The 25447-nt window shown below is 35.1% G+C and overlaps 1 non-coding gene across 1 annotated transcript; it reads left to right on the plus strand.

Annotated features, from left to right (window-relative positions):
• Positions 1 to 23825: 23825 nt before the first annotated feature.
• Positions 23826 to 23932, plus strand: LOC141722869 (small nucleolar RNA R71). Its single transcript, XR_012575868.1, has one exon. It is a non-coding gene; the product is annotated as a small nucleolar RNA R71 (small nucleolar RNA).
• The last annotated feature ends 1515 nt before the right edge of the window (positions 23933 to 25447 follow it).

The raw sequence follows: 25447 nt of genomic DNA on the forward strand, positions 1-25447 counted from the left end.
AGTGCAGTATAGCAAGCTAGTACCAGGCAAGTGTTCTGAACTTTCTCGAAATATATTGTAGTTGCTTGATAGTCTTGTTTTATATTGCAAGTGCTTTGAAGCACTGAACCCTAAACCCTGATTCCAGTTATTGATCTTGAGTCGTAAACCTTATTCTTTTTGTTAGGTCCCAATGCGTTTGTAGAAGGGGGGTTGAATACAAACGGTACCGAATAATCGAATAAATGCGGAATAAAAAATGTGAAACAAAATTCAAGTTAAATAAGAATATTATTAAACTTGAAATGTGTTACAACAACTGTATCGATTACAAGGAATTAATCTCAAATTAATTATCACAAATTTAGAATAAATTCGACATGAACTTTTTCTATTTTTGCAATAATTAGAATCAAATGCTAAACGCAATTTGAGATTAAGTTCTAGGGATTTTGATCCGCTAGATTGTTACACAAGAACAAGATAAAGATTTCTAGTTGATTAGATTTAACTTTACAATCTAGAAATTGATCTTGAAGTAAGCAGATGAAAAATGGAATGTTTCAGAGGCGGCTGCTTTTGCTTTCTGTGTTCTTGTTTTTTTTGTGTTCTGTATTGGATATGTGAATGAATGCTTCTGCTTCTTTTAATCAATTCATCCGAATGAAAATAGAGCTGGCATGACAATCATTTGGCTCAGTAAGACAATCGGTAGGACTATCTTTAGAGCTAGCAAGACAATCAGAATGAACTAGCAAGACTTTCGGTATGACAATCAATTGTCATACCGATTGTCATAGTAGTTCAAACAGATTGTTTTTGCTGAATTAATAAGTGATTTTAATCTAATAATAATTCTGGTAAGACAATCAACTGAATTAGCATGACTTTCGGTATGACTATTGATTGTCATACCGATTGTCATACTAATACAATCAGTTGTCTTGTTGAATTAAAACAGATTTTTAAACCAATTTAAATTCTGAAAATTCTTAATATTAATTCAGAATTAATTAATCAATTAATTTAATTAATCAAATAAATTAATCTTTTGCAGATATAATTTATTTTCTTAATTAAATTATATGACTTAATTAATTAATAGAGAATTAATACTAATCTTGAGCAGCATCTATTCTTCTGTATATCTTCTGAAAATCACTGAAATATATGAATCAATTCCACCACTTCAATGTTGACACTCGATGTACTGTCTGGTTCATGAGTGACTAACTTCCGTGACGTTTCTTCATGTCTTGACTTTGACACTTTGATTTTCTTCAGATTAAATCCTTGTAATTAATGATACTCTGACGAGATCTCTGTCACTTGATTAAATCCACGATCTTGATTTATATCACTGAGGCTTGATCAATTTCTTGAACTTCTTCCAGTGAATTAACTCCTCAAGTCTGTAGATGAACCTTGTTTCTGAATCCTCTGACATATGTTACTTTGCGAGATCTCTCTAACGGTAGATCCACTATTTACTTATTACATTCTTATTTGAGTTGAGTTGAATCCTCGAATATACAAATAGGCTATGACATATGACTTACACTTTTTAAACCATCGATTGTTGTATACCCAAATATGAACCATAAATATACGATACTACTCCACAAATACATACAAACTAAGTACCAAACACTGAACCAGATTACTTACATATTCAAACCATTGTACCTTACGCTTTGAGAGACCAAATCCTTGAAACCTTGAAACGTTGATTCCTTTGTTATCCAATTCTTTCATTACTTAACAACCAAGCTCTGAAATTGCCACATTGATCATTTGTGAAGATTGAAATCATTTTATTATCAAACATCCATTGCTATTTATGATTCTGTTTATTGCTTTACATTGTTTATTCTGTTATCATGTTAGAATTGGATTGTTTTTATAAAATTGTGGACTAGATTCGTGGTCAGACCATATTAATGGTCAAGTTAGGCCAATGTGTGCCTTAGATCCAGTAGTTAGAGCAGTGTTATGTGCTTTGCTCGGGGTTAGTGCATGACTGATCAGCAGCCTAACCTTGGTTTTTAAAATAAAAATATAATATCCAATTCTAAATCATAATTCATTGTTCACTTGATATCATAACCCTTTCCATTTGATGATCATTATTCTCAATCTTGTCATTGAGACTTGCTGAGCTAGTTAGCTCATTTGTGCGATGTTGTTTATGTTCTTTTCCAGTTAAGAAGGAACCAGTTGGTAGCGAGGATCCCCAATCCAGTGTGAGAGCTAGGGGTCCAGGTTGATCGAGTTAAGCTAGCAGGCATCTTTTGGGATAATTTAAGTTTGTAAAAGTTTGTAATAATGTTAAATACCCAGTTCTGAGTTTGAATAGTTGGGATTTGGACGTTTGTAATATAAAGTGTGTGTGTGGCTTGTGTACATACTTTAACCTGTTGCGGTCTGTGGTAGTTGGTAAGTAGGGTCACTGCATATTATTATCATCTTTATTAATGTTATAAGCAGGTTAAAAATAAGGTGTGTGTGTGTGTGGACCCCAAACTTCTGACCCGCGTTTGGAGGGCGCCACAGCTCTCGCCGCTCCTAAAGGAAAGAGTAAAGAGGATAATTCCGCTAACGTAGTTGAAGAAATGATGGATGACGATGCTTTGATTTGTTGTGTTGAATGTTCGGTTAAATCATGGGTTAAGGATTCGGGTGCATTATTTCATGCTTCTTCTTGCAAGTATTTGATATCAAATTTCAGAGTTGAAATTTTTGGTAAAGTCCATCTCGCTGATGATGAGTTTGGATATTGCAAGCATGGGAGATATTAATCTCAGAACCTCTTTTGGTACTAGCTGGGCATTAAAAGATGTAAGGTACATTCCTGGACTTAAGAAGATGTTGATATTTGTAGGTCAGTTAGATAACGAAGGGTATTGAGTTACTTTCGAAGACGGACATTGGAAGGATACAAAAGGGAATCTAGTTATTGCTCGTGAAAAGAAAAAGGGGACTTTGTAAATTGTTGAACAATCTAGTTATGAAGCAAAGGCAGTTTCCAATGAGATTGGGTCTTCAACTTTGTGGCACCAAATATTTGGTCATATGAGTGAAAAGGGTATGAAAATGTTAATTTCGAAGGGAAAGATTCCAGAATTGAAGAATGTGAAAATTGGGTTTTATGAGCCATGTATTCTGAGAAAGGAGAAATGTGTTGCTTTTACAAAATCAGGAAGGACTCCCAAGGCTAAGAAGTTGAATCTAGTTCATACAGATGTATATGGTCCAAAAACAGTTGCGTTATTAGGCGGATCTCGCTATTATGTCACTTTCATTGATGATTCCACTAGAAAGGTATGGGTTTATTTTTTGAAGAATAAATCAATTATGTTTGCTACTTTTAATAAATGAAAGACTGAAATTGAAAATCAAACTGATTTAAAGGTGAAGAGTTTGATGTAAGATAATGGTGGTGAATATAGTAGTGATAAATTTAAAAGCTATTGTGCAAAATTTGGAATTAGAATGAACAAAATTATTCCAGAGACACCATAGCAGAATGGCGTTGCAGAGCGCATGAATAGAATCTTGAATGAGAGTGTAACGCCCCCAATGTATAAGGAATCCTATTCTATTAACAACAAGGAAACCTATACAATTGCTTCTGAGATAAAGTCTTTCACCGACTTGAGTTCTTATTTCCTTTTCCTCCTCAAAGTTCAACTGATGAGACAAATACCGATTTCATCATCCGTTGTCATCATCATCCGTTGATATCATTATCCGTCGATTATCAACATCCGTCGATGTCATCATTATCCGTCGATGTAGTCATCATTTGCCGATGCTTGTAGTCATCATCCGTCGATGCATTATCATCTGTCGATGTAGTCATCATCCGGTGATGCTTCTGTAGTTTATGTTGATATTAGCAATTGCTCCTAACACTTTACATCCATCTAATGGATGATAAGACCATGGACGGAAGCCAATGTTATAAGCATTTGGATTGTTACCATCCTTGCAACCGGAGAGTATGTATCAAAGTAATCAATTCCTTCCTTTTGCTTAAAACCCCTAGCTACCAGTCAAGCTTTGTACTTATCTATTGAGTCGTCAGGGATCAACTTCCTTTTAAAGACCCACTTGCACCCTATAGTAGAACACCCAATAGGGAGATCAATCAACTCCCATGTTCCATTAGAAATAATAGAGTCAATTTCACTCTTCACAACGCCCTTCCAATGCCTAGACTCCGAAGAATCCATTGCTTGTCGGAAAGTTAAAGGTTCGTCCTCAACATTGTAAGTGATAAAATCACCTCCAAAATACTTAACTACCTTTGCATGCTTACTTCTCCTCGGTTCCTCTACCTCCTTAGGAGTAGAGCTACTACTAGGTCCCTGTTGGGTTTCGAGCACATAAACGCAACGAAAACAGTAATTAAAAACGTGAAAAATCAGAATTTTCGAAATCCACCGCAGGATCCATGCGAAAAATAGATATTTAATTCGTAAATCAGATTGTTTACCTTAAGAAGCTTTACAAATTGGTTGACTAATGGAGATCCAGAGCTTGTTCAATCACCATACATCTCGCACTCGCGATCTACGCTCTATCGGTGTCCACACGAATGCTTGAACTCAAGGATTGGATGTGTACTGTACTAGCACAAACCCGTTTCTTCTTGCTCTCTCCATCTTCTCTCTTGGTGGCCAGGGTTTTAGTAAAACAAGAGATATTATATAGAGAGTAGAAAAATGAATTATAACTCTTAACTAATTAGGAGTTATTATTAATTCGAAATTACTATTTGTATTATAATTAAGTCTCACTTAATTTATTTAACAAATAAATTTTATAATTAATATTAGTAAATTTGAATATTATTATTTATCTAATTAATTAAGTCAAACTAAATTAATATTATAAATAATTCAAATTACTTTAATTTAATTTAATTCCAAATTAAATTAAATAATCCTTCAAGCATTCTTTGTATGTGACCCTATAGGTTATTATTACATTGATAACAAAATTTAAATCTAATTTAAAATCGTAAACAATGAGCGGCATCTAGTAATACATCATTGTTACCCAAGTAATAATAATTAAATCGGTGATCGATTAAACCTTTCGTGAATAATGTACAATGTAATATATTCCCTTTAACCAAATATTATAGATTAAACTAGAGGCATGTAATGTGTCATCCTCATCATAGTTTAATCCAAGTTTTCTTGATCAATGAATAGACTATCATATCAAATCAATATTTGAGCGTGGCCATGCATTTCATAGTCTAGCTCACACAAGAGGCCAATAATATCACTCCTAAAATAGGAGGGCTAAATCTTATCTAGATCTTTCATATTTCTCGTACGATTCATAATATACCCAATGTCCACTTTTATCATTACTCGGTCAAGGACAACTTTTAATGGAATCAATGTATATTAATTCTCGTATAGAAATATAATGACTTCAGGTCTAAGGACCATTACATCATTATCACTATGAGAATTACTTATGACACAACAGACATGTAGAATCTCACATTGGGTCTGTCCAGTACCATGTACATATACATCTACCTGTGTTTTTGATTTTAGTATCATCATACCTATGATCAATGAGATGTGATCATCAGTCAATAAACACACCAGTGTTAATGCAATATTATTGTCCCTTAATAATAATACTTGATTAGGGACCTTTAGGAATATTGATACTATTCTAATAATCTCATTTCTAAGTCACGTACTTAGAGATATAGAATTGCATATCATATTCCTAGGACATTTATTAATCTAACATTTATATCGTAGTAAATTAAGAATTAATAAATTATAAAGGGAATAATCGATAGAATATAAACATTAATAATCCTTATGTCTTAAACAAAAAACATCATAGTGTTATTTCTAGGGCACAAACAATAACAATCTCCCACTTGCACTAGAGCCAATCACTCATGTATCTAATACTTATGGAACTAGTATGACCATCGTGCTTCTACTGCGACAAAGCCTTAGTCAGTGTTACAACACTATCACTACTATGCACTTTATATTTATATCTTTTTGATCATTAATCTCATTAATAAGGTGATATCGCCTAAGGACATGCCTAAATAGTCTCCTTGGATGTTTCAAAAGTATCAATATATTCAGCTTCCATTATAGAATCATCAATGGTATTACTGTGAACAATTTCAGCTAACATAACTTATATTTAGACAAAACATAAACCAGACATAGACACATAATCATCCTTGTCTATCCATAAATTAGGTTAAGAAACTAGTATCAGTGTAACCCTTTACAACCAGTTCCCTATCTTCTCCATACAACAAAAATAAATCTTTAGTCCTCTTTAAGTACTTAAGAATATTCTTGAAAATTATCCAGTGACCCTCACCTAGATTAGACTGGTATCTGCTCGTCATGCTCAAAGCATATGAAACATCAGGATAAATACATATCATTATACACTTTATAGATCCTATTGTTAAAGCATATGAAGCTTTCTCAAACGGCCCTTATCATCTAATGATTTAGAGGAAATTATCTTTTGAGATCACTATCCCACGAGACATCGAAATATATCCTTTCTTTATCTCTTGCATCCTAAAATGATGCAATATTTTATCAATGTATGTACTCCGACTAGGTCGATTAATCTTTTCAATCTATCTCTATAGATATTGATCCCTAATATATAGGTAGCATCGCCTAAGTCTTTTACCGAGAAACTATTTCTCAACCAAGTCTTAACAGCCTGTAGAGAAGGTATGCCATTCCTTATTTGTTATATGTCATCTACATATAATACTAGGAATGTCACATGGCTCCCACTAACCTTCTTGTAAACACATGGTTCATCTTCATTTTGAATAAATCCAAACTCTTTGACCTATTCATCAAAATGAATATTCATTCTCCTTGAGGCTTTCTTCAATCTATAAATAGATAGAAGCAACTTATAAACTATCTTAGCAAACTTTGGATCGACAAAACCCTCAAGTTGTACCGTATATACATCCTCTTCAAGGCTCCCATATAAGAAAGCAGTTTTAACATCCATTTGCCAAATCCCATAGTCAAAGTAAACAACTATTGCTAACAAAATCCTGATGGACTTGACCATAGTAACCGGTGAAAAAGTCTCATCATAGTCTATACCACGAATTTGTTTGAATCTTTTTTTTTTGCCACTAGTCGTGTCTTATAGGTCTGTACTTTACCATCCATGTCAGTTTTTTTTAAAAACCCACTTGCACCCTATAGGTTTTAACCCTTCGAGTGGATCAACTAAAGTCAATACTTTATTTTGATACATGGATTCCATCTCGAATTTCATGGCCTCTAGCCATCTCTCGGAGTTTGAACTGTTCATAGCATCTTGGTAGGTGAGAGGCTTATCGTTATCCGTAAGCATCACATCACCATCTTGAGTCAAAAGAAATTCATAATTTTTCCCGGGCTCATAGTGAATCCTACTAGATCTATGAATATCCTGTGTTTCTTGGATATGATTACTTTCAACATTTTGATGTACATCCTGATCTTATTCCAAATCTGGTTCAATATTATTATGTGGTTCTTGATCTTCATCGAGATGTATTATCCTCCCACTGATTTTCTTAGAAAGTAGTTCTCCCTCAAGAAATATAGCGGCCCGAGCAACAAATACTTTATTCTCGGAAGGATTATAAAAACTATACCCAATTTTCACTTGGGTATCCCATAAAATAACATCAATCTAATTTTGGTCCAAGCTTGTCAGAGGCTAAACGTTTTACAAACGCTTCACGTCCCCAAATTTTCATAAATGATATGCTATGACATTTGTCACTCTATATCTCATACGGAGTATTTTGAACTGAAGGGTTTTTAGCACATAAACGCAGCGAAAACGTAAATTTAAATCTTAAAAAACCGAAACCCTCCGCAGGATCCATGCGAAAAATAATATTTAATTCGTAGTTCAGTATGTTTACCTTAAGAAGCTTTACGTTAATGGAAATATGGAGGTCTTTAATGGCGATCCAAAAACGATGAACGGAGATCATTAGCAGCTGCTCCTCAAGTGTGAAGCACTCCACCGGTATCCACCAAGAAAACGATGTAATGAAGGAGGAGGAGATGGAGAGAATTAGGATTTTGTAAATCTTTTTGGTTTGAGACAAAAATAGGGTTTATAATAGTATATTTATAGGCAAAATTTTCAGCTGAAAATTTTTCCAAAAAATATTATTACTATTAACCCTTTATTATTCTCACTAATAATTAAAACACCTTTTAATTATTAATCCTTTTTCTAAACACTTTAGAAATAATTCTCTCACTTGATTTAATTTCCAAAAATTAAATTCTTAATTAATAATATTAGGAACCTTTTCTTAATTAATTTATAATCAATTAAATCTCATTTAATCAATTATTAAATTTGCCAATTAATTATTTATTTCATAAATAAATAATTATCAGCCATTATTAATTAATTCCTCCACCATTAAATCATTCTCTTTTATGGTGTGACCCTGTAGGTTCAATATTAAGCCGGTAGTAGAAATAAATAATAATAAAACTATTTTATCATTATTTATATATAAATTCTCTAATTCATTAAATATGATTAATTAATTAATCATATTTATTCTACATCGTGAGGGATACTTATCAGCATATCGCGATTATCCGGTTACGAATTCACTGCTTAGAATACCAAGAACCTATTCAGTGAGTAGTTACCGTACAATTAATTCTTTCTACCCTGCAATGTAACGATTAAATACAAGGCATGGAACTTGTGTCAAGCCTATCTTATTTAATCACTTGCTTTCCCATTCACTATATTTAGTTCTATTTAATGTAAATTAGAAACTCCTTTCTAATTTCATTCACTCTGACCAGAGATTCCTGAACTAACATAAGTGGATCAGCATTGAACATTCTCTTCCTACACTGGAAGGGGTAGATCCTTTATTGATCATACACTATCTTCGTGTACAAATTCCTATACCCAGTAGATCCCTTATAATTGTCCCTTGAGACTAAGAGCTAAACCAAAACATAGTTCAGTGTACACAAGATGACTATGATGACTTCAAGTCTAAGGATACTTGTACAACTATCACTATGTGAACAACTGCTGACACATGAGTGAACTTCATCAGTTGTTCAGCTGTGTGAGTCATGTTCAATGAACTTATTCTATAATAAGCACCTACATACTAGCTATATTGTCACCACACAAATGTCTATGAGAACAGCCATCCTTCATAATGAAGCAAGCATAGTATGTACCGATCTTTGCGGATTATTAATTACCAGTTAGTAATCCTACGACCAGGAACTATTTAAGTTTAGAGTTATCATCTTTTAGGTCTCATTATTATGATCTCATCACAATCCATAAAAAGCTTTACTCTAAACTGTGGTATATCTTATATAAACATTTATATAGATAGAGCCCACAATAAAAAATAAAACAAGTCTTTTATTAATATCAATGAAATCAAAACAGATTATATAAAAGTTATTCCTAAATCCTCATACATGATTGGACTTAGGACATATCTCTTTCAATCTCCCACTTGTACTAAAGCCAATCACTCTGGTATCTAATACCCATCTTGTCTTTATGACGATCAAAGTGACTCTCAGAAAGTGGCTTTGTGAGTGGGTCTGCTACGTTGTTATGTGTGTCAACTCTCTCGACGTTGACATCTCCTCTATTTTTAACTCAGATTCACCACCAAAAACAAGAAAAATGTCCTGAGTCCTTCGCAAGTACTTAAGGATATTTTTCACTGCTTTCTAGTGGTCTTCACCTGGATTGGACTGATATCTGCTCGTCACACTAATTGAATAAGCAACATCAGGCCTTGTACACAATATCGCGTACATGATACATCCTATTGCTGAAGCATAAGGAATCTTACTCATACGCTCTCTTTCCTCAGGTGTCTTAGGAGACATTTTTTCGGAAAGGGACACTCAATGGCTCATCGGTATGAGACCTCTTTTGGAGTTTTCCATGCTAAACCTTTTAAGCACTTTCTGGATGTATGTACCATGGGTAAGACCTATCATTCTTCTAGATCTATCTCTATAGATCTTCATACCGAGAATGTAGGATGCTTCTCCCAAGTCCTTCATGGTAAAGTTCTTTGATATCCATACTTTGACTGATTGTAGCATCGGTATATCGTTTCCTATAAGAAGTATGTCATCCACATACAATACAAGAAATGTTATCGCGCTTCCACTAACCTTCTTGTAGACACATGGTTCATCTATGTTTTTGATAAAACCAAACTCTTTGATTGTCTCATCAAAACGGATGTTCCATCTACGAGAAGCTTGCCTTAAACCATATATGGTTCGCAGCAGCTTACACACTAGGTGTTCATTTCCCTTGGAAAGAAAACCCTCTGGCTGTGTCATATACACTTCCTCCTCAAGTTCCCCATTGAGGAAGGCCGTTTTCACGTCCATTTGCCAGATCTCATAGTCGTAGTAAGCAGCAATCGCAAGCAAAATCCGAATTGATTATAACAGGGCTACAGGCGAAAAAGTTTCATCAAAGTCAATCCCTTGCCTTTGTTTGAATCCTTTTGCCACGAGCCTGGCCTTATAGGTCTCCACCTGGCCATCTGCTCCAATCTTTCTTTTGTATACCCACTTGTACCCAATAGGCTTAACACCTTCAGGCGCCTCAACCAGAGTCCATACTTGGTTGGTATACATAGATTCCATTTCGGATTTCATGGCCCTATGCCATTTCTCTGAGTCAACACTACTTATAGTCTCATTATAGGTCACAGGGTTGTCATCATCAATGATTGACAACTCATTGTCATTCTCAATGACAAGGCCATAATACCTCTCAGGTTGGCGAGACACTCTCCCTGTCCTACGAATGGGCTGTTCCACAGAAGGTTGTTCAGTCTGAATAGGTGTTTCCACTTGATCCGTAGTAGTTTGTGCTTCTTGAACTTCATCAAGTTCAATTTTGCTCCCACTGTTTCCTTCAAGGATAAACTCCTTTTCCAAGAAGGAAGCATGTCTGGAGACAAACACCCGATGATCGGTATAAAAGTAATACCCCAAAGTCTCTTTAGGATATCCCACAAAATTACATTTTACGGATCGAGATTCCAGCTTATCTGGGTCAACTTTCTTGACATAAGCTGGACATCCCCAAATCTTAACGTGTTTAAGACTCGGTTTCCTTTCTTTCCATATCTCATATGGTGTTTGAGGAACAGATTTGGAAGGCACCTTATTCAGTAAATATGCTGAGGTTTCCAATGCATAACCCCATAGGAATACTGGAAGATTCGCATAGCTCATTATGGACCGAACCATGTCTAACAAAGTTTGATTTCTCCTTTCAGATACCCCATTTAACTGTGGAGTATATGGACGAGTCCACTGGGAGACTATACCATTTTCTTTGAGATAATCTAGAAACTCTCCATTCAAGTATTCACCACCTCGATCTGATCGAAGAGTTATAATACTGTGTTTGGTTTGTTTCTCCACTTCATGTTTATATTCTTTGAACTTTTCAAAGGCTTCAAACTTGTGTTTCATCAAATACACATATCCGAATCTAGATCTATCATCTATGAAAGTAATGAAGTACGAAAATCCACCCATGGCTTGCGTAGACATTGGTCCACATACATCTGTGTGTACCAATCCTAGCAAATCTGCAGCCCTCTCTCCATGTCCACTAAATGGAGATTTGGTCATTTTACCCAATAGACAAGACTCGCATATAGGATATGATTCAAAATCAAAGGGGTCAAGTAACCCTTCCTTATGCAATGTCCGCAGTCTATTTTCACTAATATGACCTAGCCTACAGTGCCATAAATAGGTCAGATTTTCATCATCTCGTTTTCTTTTATTAGTTTGTTCAATCTGAAGTAAATCATGCTCTACGTCACATACATACAGACCATTATTTAAAATGCCATGTCAAAAAAAAACATTATCTCTAAGGATAGAACATTCATTATTCTTAATAATAAATGAAAAACCATCCACATCCAACATAGGAATAGAAACAATATTCCTCACAATAGAGGGAACGTAATAATAATTATTCAAAATAATAGTCTTGCCCGTAGGCATATGTAAACTAAATGATCCTACAGATATGGCCGCAACCCTTGCTCCATTGCCCATACGTAGAATCACCTCATCTTTTTCAAGAGTCCTACTTCCCTTTAGTCCTTGTAACGAATTGCAAATATGAGAACCACAGGCGGTATCTAATACCCAAGTAGAAATTTGACCTAGTGACATATTAACTTCGATCATGAACATGCCTGAATCAGAAGCGGTAGTCTTACTACCCTTCCTCTTCTTCAATTCTGCAAGGTAAACCTTGCAGTTCCTCTTCCAGTGCCCCAACTTGTTACAGTGAAAACAAACAGCTAAATTAGGACCAGTCAACTTGTGAGCATCTAGTATGCTCCGGAGTGATAGTACAGAAGACATGACGAATATAGTAAATCTGTAAATGATAAACACATAACAGCACTTAGCAAATATTCAATTTCATTTCAAAACACTATATGAATTAGGTCTTTATTCATAAGCGTCTCCCACCAGTTTATCTAATTTTTTCAACCCCCTAAGTGAAAATTAAGCATTCATAATGCTAGTGGGAATAGGGATCCTACATTCCATCACACAACCTCGGTTGTGGCACGAAACGTCATGTGATGTTCAATAGGCAGACAACTCTTATCAATTACATCTTATGTTATTCCCTAATATAACTTTAGCCTCTTGAATAATCGAGTCACGGCTGTGGCACGACAAACTCAATATTCTAAGTCAAGTCTAACCCAACATTTCGTACAATTGAATCAGTCTCCAACGGCCCACAGCTGTGGCATATACCGACCTTTAGATTCTAATTCAATGTACACATCTCTATGTAATAGACAAGTATTTCTTATTTCGAAATCAAAGCCCTCGGCTGTAGCACGAAACGACAATGATTTAAAAAATAAGAACCACTTTCTACCATGTTGGAAGACTATGACCGACACAAGCCCGTTGTGTCATTGGCCAATTACTACTTGATATTATTTAATTTTAGAGGGATTATATTACGTTACAATCATAATCATATTATAAAGAGATTCTTCCTTTTAAATTAAATATTTCAAATCAATAATCGATAATCAGATGATTCCCAGATCGGGTGGAGCATTGTCAAGAGGCGTCACTTAATAACCCTTTCTTACAGATAGAAATATATGGATAGAATCATCCTTTCTCTCAATATTGAAAATTCATATTCAATTACATGTTTCATAAACACAAGAATCTCATGATCGTATTCATAATATTTATTGTTAAGGCAAGAAACGATTCCTATTCTAGATTTTCTAGAGCACGCCTTATATTGATTTAAGTTCACCTAAATCTATCATCACATGGTAAACATAGACATATATCTCATATATAAAATTAAATAAACAAGTAAATGTAAAGTGCAATAAAGTAAATGTATTTGGTTATGGCCCCATCCTATGTGATATTTATCAAGCTCATGATAAAGATCAAGGTCAATCTAATATGGTGATGGAAATAAATACAACTACTTATTACATAAGTCTTCTTGTATGACTCGTCTTCTTCTTTGTATCACCTCCATTGGATAACCTTCTTGAGTCTTCAATTATATTACATGATTGAAAGTAAAACTAATCTAATGAACTTACAAGAATAACTCGAGTTACATTCGAGATTTATGATTACAAAGATTGACGACATGCAAGTCGTATTTAAAACCAAAACCATTACACTAAGGTCGAAAGGCCATAACCATCAACCATGCTCATACAACACATAAAAGCATGTTAAAACACATAATCTGATCTTAACATATCATATTATCCATGATCTAATCATAAAAAGGAAATATGACAAAATCAGAAAAATCAGAATCAAATCAGAAAAACAAGAATCACTGTTTACGGGCAGTAAACGACGTCAAACGCCTTACAGACGAGTCGTTGATAGTTTTAGCTATCAGTTTTGTTCAGACGCTCGTTTACCTATGGAATAGGATATTCGTTTGCGTAAATCGGACACCAGACCCAGATTTCAGCAAATCTACAGCAGCCAATTCAGAATCCGTATCTAATATGATTCTCATAATTAGAACAAATATAAATCATGTATATAGCAGTATATATACTGATTACATAATCATCTTATGATTATACAACTCACATGAATATCATATATTCAAAACCATACATATATAAGCATATTATATCAACATCAAATCATGGCGAATCACGTACAGGCTCATATATCGAAAACAGTTAAACACATAAATGAATTCAAAACCTTTCGCAAGTAGCTCTGATGCCATTGAAGGGTTTTTAGCACATAAACGCAGCGAAAACGTAAATTTAAATCTTAAAAAATAGAAACCCTCTGCAGGATCCATGCGAAAAATTATATTTAATTCGTAGTTCAGTATGTTTACCTTAAGAAGCTTTTTATTAATGGAAAGATGGAGGTCTTTAATGGCGATCCAAAAACGATGAACGAAGATCCTTAGCGGCTGCTCCTCAAGTGTGAAGCACTCCACCGGTATCCACCAAGAAAACGATGTAATGAAGGAGGAGGAGATTGAGAGAATTAGGGTTTTGTAAATCTTTTTGGTTTGAGACAAAAATAGGGCTTATAATAGTATATTTACAGGCAAAATTTTCAGCTGAAAATTTTCCCATAAAATATTATTAGTATTAACCCTTTATTATTCTCACTAATAATTAAAACACCTTTTAATTATTAATCCTTTTTCTAAACTCTTTAGAAATAATTCTCTCACTTGATTTAATTTCCAAAAATTAAATTCTTAATTAATAATATTAAGAACCTTTTCTTAATTAATTTATAATCAATTAAATCTCATTTAATCAATTATTAAATTTTCCAATTATTTATTTATTTCATAAATAAATAATTATCAGCCATTATTAATTAATTCCTCCACCATTAAATCATTCTCTTTTATGGTGTGACCCTGTAGGTTCAATATTAAGCCGGTAGTAGAAATAAATAATAATAAAACTATTTTATCATTATTTATATATAAATTCTCTAATTCATTAAATATGATTAATTAATTAATCATATTTATTCTACATCGTGAGGGATACTTCTCAGCATATCGCGACTATCCGGATAATACGAATTCACTGCTTAGAATACCAAGAACCTATTCAGTGAGTAGTTACCGTACAATTAATTCCTTCTACCCTGCAATGTAACGATTAAATACAAGGCATGGAACTTGTGTCAAGCCTATCTTATTTAATCACTTGCTTTCCCATTCACTATGCTTAGTTCTATTTAATGTAAATTAGAAACTCCTTTCTAATTTCATTCACTCTGGACAGAGATTCCTAAACTAACATAAGTGGATCAGCATTGAACATTCTCTTCCTACACTGGAAGGGGTAGATCCTTTATTGATCATACACTATCTTCGTGTACAAATTCCTATACCCAGTAGATCCCTTATAATTGTCCCTTGAGACTAAGAACTAAACCAAAGCATAGTTCAGTGTACACAAGATGACTATGATGACCTCAAGTCCAAGGATACTTGTACAACTATCACTATGTGAACAACTGCTGACACGTGAGTGAACTTCATCAGTTGTTCAGCTGTGTAAGTCATGTTCAGTGAACTTATTCTATAATAAGCACCTACATACTAACTATAGTGTCACCACACAAATGTCTATGAGAACAAACATCCTTCATAATGAAGCAAGCATAGTATGTACCGATCTTTGCGGATTATTAATTACCAGTTAGAAATCCTACGACCAGGAACTATTTAAGTTTAAAGTTATCATCTTTTAGGTCTCATTATTATGATCTCATCACAATCCATAAAAAGCTTTACTCTAAACTGTGGTATATCTTATTTAAATATTTAAATAGATAGAGCCCGCAATAAAAAACAAAACAAGTCTTTTATTAATATCAATGAAATCAAAACAGATTACATAAAAGTTATTCCTAAATCCTCATACATGATTGGACTTAGGACATATCTCTTTCATGAACCGCTTTAGTCGGAACTTGGTTAAATGTATATGCAACCGTTTCTAGAGCATAACCCTAAAAACTGAATGGAAGATCTGCTTGACTCATCATAGATCGTATTATGTCCAACAAGGTACAATTTCTCCTCTCAAAATCTCTATTCCATTGAGGTGTTCCAGAAGGAGTTAGTTATGATACACTATCACACTCCTTCAAGAAACTCTTGAAATTGAGGTTTAAGTATTCTCCTCCACGATCTGATCGTAAAACTTTTATACTTTTCCCTTATTTGCTTTTCTACTTCGGCCTTATATTCTTTGAACATTTCAAAAGAATCGGATTTGTTCTTCATAAGAACCACATATCCATATATATACTAAAATCATCAGTAAATGTTATAAAGTAGTATAAGCCATCCCTTGCCATCATACGCATTCGACCACATACATCATTATGTATAAGTCATAATCGTTCGGTGGCCCTTTCACCTGATCAGGTAAAAGAAACTTTAGTCATTTTTCCAATGAAACAAAGTTCGCATCTTGCGTATGATTCAAAATCAAACTTATCCAAGTATCCATCTATACGTAACTCAGAAATGCGTTTCTTATTAATATGGCTTAACGACAACGGTAGAGGTAATGTTTGATTTGAGTCATCTTAGAACATATAAATTGTTAACTAATTGTGCAACATTATAAGCCTTATCATAAAAATAAAATAAACAACTATTGTTTATTTAATTAAAATAAAAACCTTTCTTGTCCTGATAAGAAATTGATTTAATGTATCCCCTAAAGGCAGGCACGTAATAACAATTTATCAAGTTCTCAATCTCGCCTCTATGGGCAAAATTAGGTATCAAGTTCCTTCAACTAGAGCAACAACTTTTGCTCCAATTCTAACCCGATACCTGAAGCTTGACCATTGCTAGTCTTCTTCTTTAGATCTTCCAAACAAGCTCGATAATTTAACTTCCAATCATCCAGTTATTTCCATAGAAATGACAATCATCTCCTTTAGCAACACCACTATCAGGCTTCAAAGGCCCTTTGGGATTGAACTTTGGTTTAGCACCGAATAAGATCAAATTTTCACCTTGCCTGTCCACTTTGCTTTCCCATTTGCATTCCATGTAAACACCATCAATATGGACGTAATTCATGCCTTTACCATGTTATTTTCGGCAGTTCTAAACATGCCTAACAACTCAGTGAGTGTTCTATCTATCTCATTCCTTTTGTTCTTAACAAACCGAGAATAGAAGTTGTTCAAAGATTGTTTGATCAAATCAAGCTGAGTCTGTAGACCATTCTTGAAACCCAAAAATGTCAAGGTACATATACCTATCATCTTTAGAATATATGGTCCAACCGGATATCATTCTCCCATTGATGCAAAAGTATGGTGCCTTATAATTGTCAAATCTTTCTGACGAGCCTATCCTTCAAACATCTTTTGAAGATGCTCAATCATATCATAAGCATCATTATACTCTTGTTGCTTCTAAAGCTCAGCACTCATAATTACAAGCATGAGATATGAAACATCAGTTACATAATCAATTTGCTTCTGGTAAGCATTTTGTTCAGCACATGTTTCATTCTCAGCTAGAAGAAATAAGGGAGAGGTTTGAGTGACATCCTTGAACCTGAGGATAATCCTCAAGTTCCCATGTCAATTAAGGAAATTATTTTATGTCAGCTTGTCCTTCTCAAGGACTATTACATAGAGAAGTTATTTGTGTTATTTGTCATTTGATATCTACAATATTAAAGTGCATAAGATGACTTAGTCTACAGATGATCATTATATTATGTTCAAGTGATTATTCATATATATTCACAATATATATCTCCCACAATTTTTATCAAATTAATAGCCCTAACTATTAATTCGGAAAGAATATCTTCTATATACTTTTTAGTGAGCCAAGATCCATATTTCACCATGCGTTAGGTTAGCTTTGGCTTTTCTCCTAAAATATGATTATTTAGGTATACAACATTTGTCAATTATATCAACTATATAACTCTTGGATAGCTTGATGGAATTACATTTGTTCATATTTATCTAATAAATCTCGCCAAACTCTATGCCTCAAAGTTCACAATCCTATTGTGGTAACTTAGTTAAGTCAAACCCAATAGTCAAAAGTATCAATATACTTCAACACATCTCCCATGATAGATGGGCGTACTTCGCTTTGGCGAACCCACTCCTTGTCGATCTAGGGGTTAACCTATTGGACTCATTGGAAGGCAACTGATTAACTTAGTATTAACTTTAGGATTTTGTTAATTTTAAAACGATCATGATCCCATCATAAAGAGATTCCCAATTTTTCCTTGAATAAAATACTTCAAAACAATATTCGTCAATGGTTTGATTTCCAGGTAGTGAGGGAGTCACAACGGTCTCGCTTAAAACCCATAACCTTACAAGTTCAATGAACTCGCTTTTGAAAAAATCGCCCCATGTCAGAAACAAAGAAAATTTGTATTTTATTCTGTGTTTCATAAACACGAGAATCTCATAATCGTTTGTTCATTTTAAAATCTTGAGTCATTACAGATTTTATCTTGTTTAGCAAGTATGACATGGGTGTCGTATTTAATACATACATCCTTAATCTAATTAAGCATGCATCTTTACTCATCACATACATTCATCATATGCGCATATATATGTAAAGTGCAATTAATAAACGTAGTTGGTTATGGCTTCATCCTATGTGATCTTCATCAAGCTAATGACAAAGATCTAGGTCAATCTAAGGTGAAAAATAAATACAAGCTAACTATTACATGCCTTCTTTCTTGTATTGCTTCCTTGGATGGCCTCCATGTGAGATTACCCTTCCTTGATCTTCAAATCTTCAAGTCTTCATTTACATTACTATTAGGGCGAAAACACGCGCTAAAATTACACGCAAGTATACGCGTTCGCAAGTAGTATAAGATATAAATCAGATTCGTTCCCACATAGACTGGTTTAGGTTAATTATAGATTATGCACCTATGCAACAATGATATGGCTATCGTTCAATGCTAAGACAAATAACAAATTGGGTTTTAATTAAACTAAGAGATTATACTAATTAACATTAACTAAGAGAATTGAGGTTAAATTACTTATATGAGACAAACAAGGGATTCTAACTTCATTACTACTTCATTCAAAGTCATTGTTCTTAACCTTAACATGTGATGGTGATGACACTAATCAGATAACACGAAACTAGTAAACGCCAACTTTCGTTGCACGAATACCCTACCACCAGACATCCACAAAAGAGATAGAAGTTGAATAGACACCAATTATGTTGGAACCCTATATGTCTATAGAATTTGACAACATAACGGTTTAATGCACAAGTTATCTCTCGCGATTACATATGGCAAGTAAAGATGGTTAAAATTACCTACGAATCATGCATAACAATAACACATGAACCTATGCTAGCATGGCAAGTTCTAAATCTCTATATTCACTGTCGTTTCAATAGAGATTAACACACTATCTTATATGTTAGCTACGCACATAAGACGAATAAGCACAACCAATACTAGGATATCAATCAATCACCACACACCAATATATTGAAACAAATTAACTATAGAAATCCATAAGTAAATCCGTTAGAACCCCACGATAACGTTTAGTTCATAATCGAACTCATCGTCACCATGGGTTCCAATGAAAGCATGATAATAAACAATATAAGAGTACTAGGGTTCAAAGACAAATCGAAAACAAGCATCAAAGTATCTCCTAAATCAAAGAAAATAAAAGTCTTCTTCTCCGTAGCCGTCTCATGCTCTCTAGGTCTTCTTATTGCTCTCACATGCCTCCTTGTTGTTGAAAACGCCTTTTTATGGGTATATATAGGCTCCAGGATGACCAGGACTCTCAAAATCTTCAATTTCGACTAAAATCAGGATTCTGGTGCAGAAACCGGGCGCGGGAGTGCGGCCTTCGGCCGCGCAGCCGCGCTGAAATAGTGTTTCAGCGGCGCGGGCGCGCTGACATTCTGGACTTTTTCTGACAAATCTTCTTTTGGCCATATCTTGAGTTCTGCTCGTCAGAATTAGGCGATTCAACTGCCCACGTGAAGCTAACGAGATTCTCTACAACTTTAGAATGTCCTAGTCTTCCAATTCTGATCTCTTTTCAGCATATTTCTTTGAAAATCTTCTTCTTCATTTAACTAATGCCTGAAATGCAATAACACAAAAACACATCAAAAATACCAACAACTTGAGTCCAAAACACCAACTTAAGCTTGTAATGAAGCATTCCAAGTAGATATAAAATCCACTTATCACACCCCCAAACTTGAATCGATGCTTGTCCTCAAGCATAAACAGACTCAAAACTACAAAACAATCATAATGCATGAATGCAACTACGTGAATGTAACTAAATGATAAATCGATCCCCTCAGAATAACCATAACCAAATGAATAAGCCAATGCCTCTAAGAATGTAATGACTCAAAATAGAGCTCGAATAAATCCCATAAACCAACTCACAAACCGGAAACGTGCGTGTGTGGATGCTTAACATATATACTCTCGATACTAGATCAATAACCATAACTTATCTTTCATCAAAAAAATCACAAGCTTATAAATAGAATAGACGTTAAACGCATAATGACTCGCAACACCTCCTTCCTACTAGAGTTATACAATGATTCACGCTATTATTGAACACATAACAAAGATGCTTATTTGACCGTGCAATGAGTGAGGTCTCAAAAGACTCTGCAATAATACCCATGTAGCGAGCGTTAGGTTAATAGATCCCAGACTATAAAAGCCTTAGGTCACTAGGCACAAAGTCACCTAAAACTTAATAACTCGAGTATTAAAGAGCTCACTCTTGATCAATTATGCATAAACACATACCTTTTTTTTCTTTTCTTTTTTTCTTTTCTTTTTTTTCTTTTTTTCAACAATTTCTGAATGAGTGCGTTTCGCTCCATCTCATTCAACCTTAGACTACTCATAAAAATATGAGCCGGCTACTAGCCATTTGACGCCTAGCCTTATTCACAACTAGTAATGAAATCCAAGTTTTTCTCCAGATAAAAAAAATCAGTTTTTTACGTCATTACGAGAATACCAGAAATTCTAAATATAACCAAGTGATTAAATCTCAACAACAAACAAGTATGATCATGATCTAGATCAAAAGCAACCCTATAAGACTTTGTGAAAATATTTGTTTCTTGCATACAAATCAATTCATTAGGACTTAAACATCCCTCTATTCGTCATCACCATACTCAAATCAACATCAAATTATCAAATAACATAGTTCATCTTAAGGGATCATGCTAAATATGCATGCAAATGCAACTATATGAAATCACATAAAAAAACAAATATGTCCTATACGACAATCATGCAATACTATGAATGAAATACAACTATATGCAATCATGAATCTATATGAACTATATGGACACACACAAACTAATCCTTACATTATCACCCCAAACTTAAAATTTTCAATGTCCTCATTGAAGGTAATAATAAGGATTCCAAGCATACCTAGTCGTTGGAAAGATCACCCTCCTCGGGTGGAGGATCAAATGGCCAATCAACCTCGACACCAGTGGCTCGGAAAATATTGCCCAAAGCCTGTGTCAAATCTGCAGCAAAACGACGGTGAATGTCGTGCATGGCCTCCATACGCCTAGTCACTCTCCTGTACTGCTCACCACCAACACCAGTCCTATCAACTACCGGCTGCACATGAGAAGAACCCTCTATAGGCACGGGAAGATCCGTCCAGCCACTCTCTACATCATCAAAAATATATCCCAACCTCTTATCATTGGGTGCACCTAAGAATGAATAACTCAAGTGATCTGGCAGTTGGTTGAGCTCAAGTATGGGAGCTTCTCCAATAGATGGTTCAAAACGCTCCTGAGAAATTTTCAGCTCTGCTAACCGAAGAGAATCGAATGGTATATCCAACTTCCTCTTCCACAGTGGTGCATTCAAAACCTGCTGTTGTTCTACTCCTTCTTCATCTTCAATAACTGATTTCCCTATTAAGGTTCTCTCTAAGGTATCTGACTTTGGCAATTGCTCAAGTTCCGAATTCACGACATAGTCGACCCATTCTACTTTAAAGCACTGCTCTTTATCTGTGGGAAACTTTATTGCTTTGAACACATTAAAAGTGACCTTTTGATCATGAACCTTCATCGTAAGCTCTCCTTTTTGCACATCGATCATAGTTCGGCCTGTAGCCAAGAATGGTCTTCCCAAGATGATGGGAATCTTCTTATCTTCCTTAAAATATAGAATTACAAAATCAGCATAGAAGACGAGTTTGTCCACCTTAACCAAGACATCCTCCACTATTCCTCGCGGATAAGCGATGGAACGATCAGCTAGTTGCAATGACATGTATGTCGGTTTCAGATCAGGTAGACCAAGATTTTAGAAGATAGACAAGGGCATCAGATTGATGCTAGCTCCCAAATCACATAAACACTTGTCGAATGACAAGTTTCCGATGGTGCAAGGAATAGTGAAGCTTCCAGGATCTTTAAGCTTTGGAGGCAACTTCTATTGCAGCACATCACTGCATTCTTCCGTAAGAGCAACGGTCTCGAAGTCATCGAGCTTCACTGTCTGAGAGAGAATACCTTTCATAAACCTCGCATACCTAGGCATCTATTCAAGAGCTTCAGCGAAAGGTATGTTGATATGAAGTTTCTTGAACACCTCCAGAAACTTAGCAAATTGCTTATCCAACTTCTGCTTCTACAGCCTTTTAGGAAAAGGAGGTGGAGGATAGACCCGTTTCTCCCCTATATTACCCTCAGGAGGAGTGCGTTCCATAGTTTTCTTCCTTGATTCCACTTCTGCTTCCTTCTACACATCTTCTTCAGCCAAAACTTCAGATTCTGGAACTTGAGATTTTTCAGGGCTTGCAACCTTCCCAGACCTTAATGTAATTGCCTTAACTTGCTCTTCTGCTTCCCTCTTGCCTGAAACTTTTGCATCACTAGAAAGTATTCCTGGTAGTTGATTCAATAAGACGTTAACGATTTGTCGTATCTGGTTCTCCAAAGTCTTGATAAAAACAGCCTGGCTTTGGCATATAAGAGCCTGGTTTTTGCACATAAGCCTCAACTCCTCCAATTCAGATTTTTCATTCGAAGATTGACTTGCATCATGAGTTTGTTGTTGAAGTTGGAGTTGTTGTCTTGGTGCAAATCGTTGCTGAAAACCAGGAGGATTGAATTGATTGGACCCAAACTGCTGATAAGGCTGTTGTACCGCATTCTGATTGTTGCTCCAGCTGAAGTTAGGACGATTCCAGTTGTCAAGATGATAAGTGTCTGGAACTGGTTGCTGCGATCTTTGAAAGTTGCTCACAAACTGAGCTGATTCACTAGATATAGCGCATTGCTCCGTCGCATGCGAACCTGCACACAACTCACAAACTCTGGTTATCTGATTAACACCATAGTTAGCCAGAGAATCGATCTTCATAGATAACGCCTTTAGTTGAGCAGTGATAGCCGTAGCTGTATCCACTTCAAGAACTCCTGCTACCTTGCCCTGTGTCAATCTCTGGGCTGGATACTGATATTCATTAGCATCCATCAGTTCAATTAGATCATAAGCTTCCTCATAGCTTTTTGCCCATAATGCTCCACCTGATGTCGCATGGATCATGGGTCTTGACTGTGCTCCCAAACCGTTATAGAAGCCATTGATGATCATCCAATTAGGCATTCCATGATGAGGACACTTCCTAAGCATCTCCTTGTAGCGCTCCCAAGCTTCACAAAAAGATTCTCCCATTTGATGCGCAAATTGAGTAAGAGCATTCCTGATTGCAGTTGTCTTTGCCATAGGGAAGAATTTTGTGAGAAACTTTTGAGCAAGATCTTCCCAAGTAGTAATCGAACCAGCTGGTAAAGAGTGTAACCAGCTCTTAGCCTTATCCCTCAGAGAGAATGGGAATAATCTCAGCTTCACAACATCTTCAGAAACACAGTTGAACTTGAAGGTGTCGCAGATCTCAATGAAATCCCTAATGTGCATATTGGGATCTTCCGTTGAAGAACCCTCAAACTGGATTGAATTCTGCACTCATTGAATTATGCCAGGCTTGATCTCAAAGGTATTAGTTGTGATAGCTGGCTTGACAATGCTAGATTGAATGTCATTGATCTTGGGTTGAGAAAAATCCATCAAGGCTTTCGTTCGTGCTGCTGAATCTCTCATTATAATGAGTACCTAAAAAATAAACAAATAAACCGTGAAAGTAAAAGAATCCGAGTCAGTGAACTTTAACGACCCCTGATGACAAGCACATAAATGAAAAATTAACAACACCGAGTCCCCGGTAGCGGCGCGAAAAACTTGTTAGGGAGAAAACACGCGCTAAAATTACACGCAAGTATACGTGTTCACAAGTAGTATAAGATATAAATCAAATTCGTTCCTACAGAGACTGGTTTAGGTTAATTATAGATTATGCACCTATGCAATAATGATATGGCTATCGTTCAATGCTAAGACAAATAACAAATTAGGTTTTAATTAAACTAAGAGATTATACTAATTAACATTAACTAAGAGAATTGAGGTTAAATTACTTATATGAGACAAACATGGGATTCTAACTTCATTACTACTTCATTCAAAGTCATTGTTCTTAACCTTAACATGTGATGGTGATGACACTAATCAGATAACACGAAACTAGTAAACGCCAACTTTCGTTGCACGAATACCCTACCACCAGACATCCACAAAAGAGATAGAAGCTGAATAGACACCAATTATGTTGGGACCCTATATGTCTATAGAATTTGACAACATAACGGTTTAATGCACAAGTTATCTCTCGCGATTACATATGGCAAGTAAGATGGTTAAAATTACCTACGAATCATGCATAACAATAACACATGAACCTATGCTAGCATGGAAAGTTCTAAATCTCTACATTCATTGTCGCTTCAATAGAGATTAACACGCTATCTTATATGTTAGCTACACACATAAGACGAAAAAGCACAACCACTACTAGGATATCAATCAATCACCACATACCAAGATATTAGAACAAATTAACTATAGAATTACATAAGTAAATTCGTTAGAACCCCACGATAACGATTAGTTCATAATCGAACTCATCGTCACCATGGGTTCGAATGAAAGCATGATAATAAATAATATAAGAGTACTAGGGTTCAAAGACAAATCGAAAACAAGCATCCAAGTATCGCCTAAATCAAAGAAAATAAAAGTCTTCTTCTCCGTAGCCATCTCATGCTCTCTAGGTCTTCTTATTGCTCTCCCAGGCCTCCTTGTTGTTGAAAACGTCTTTTTATGGGTATA

The sequence above is a fragment of the Apium graveolens genome, chromosome 4 (genome assembly GCF_009905375.1).
Source record: "Apium graveolens cultivar Ventura chromosome 4, ASM990537v1, whole genome shotgun sequence".
In the NCBI taxonomy this organism is placed as follows: Eukaryota; Viridiplantae; Streptophyta; class Magnoliopsida; order Apiales; family Apiaceae; genus Apium; species Apium graveolens.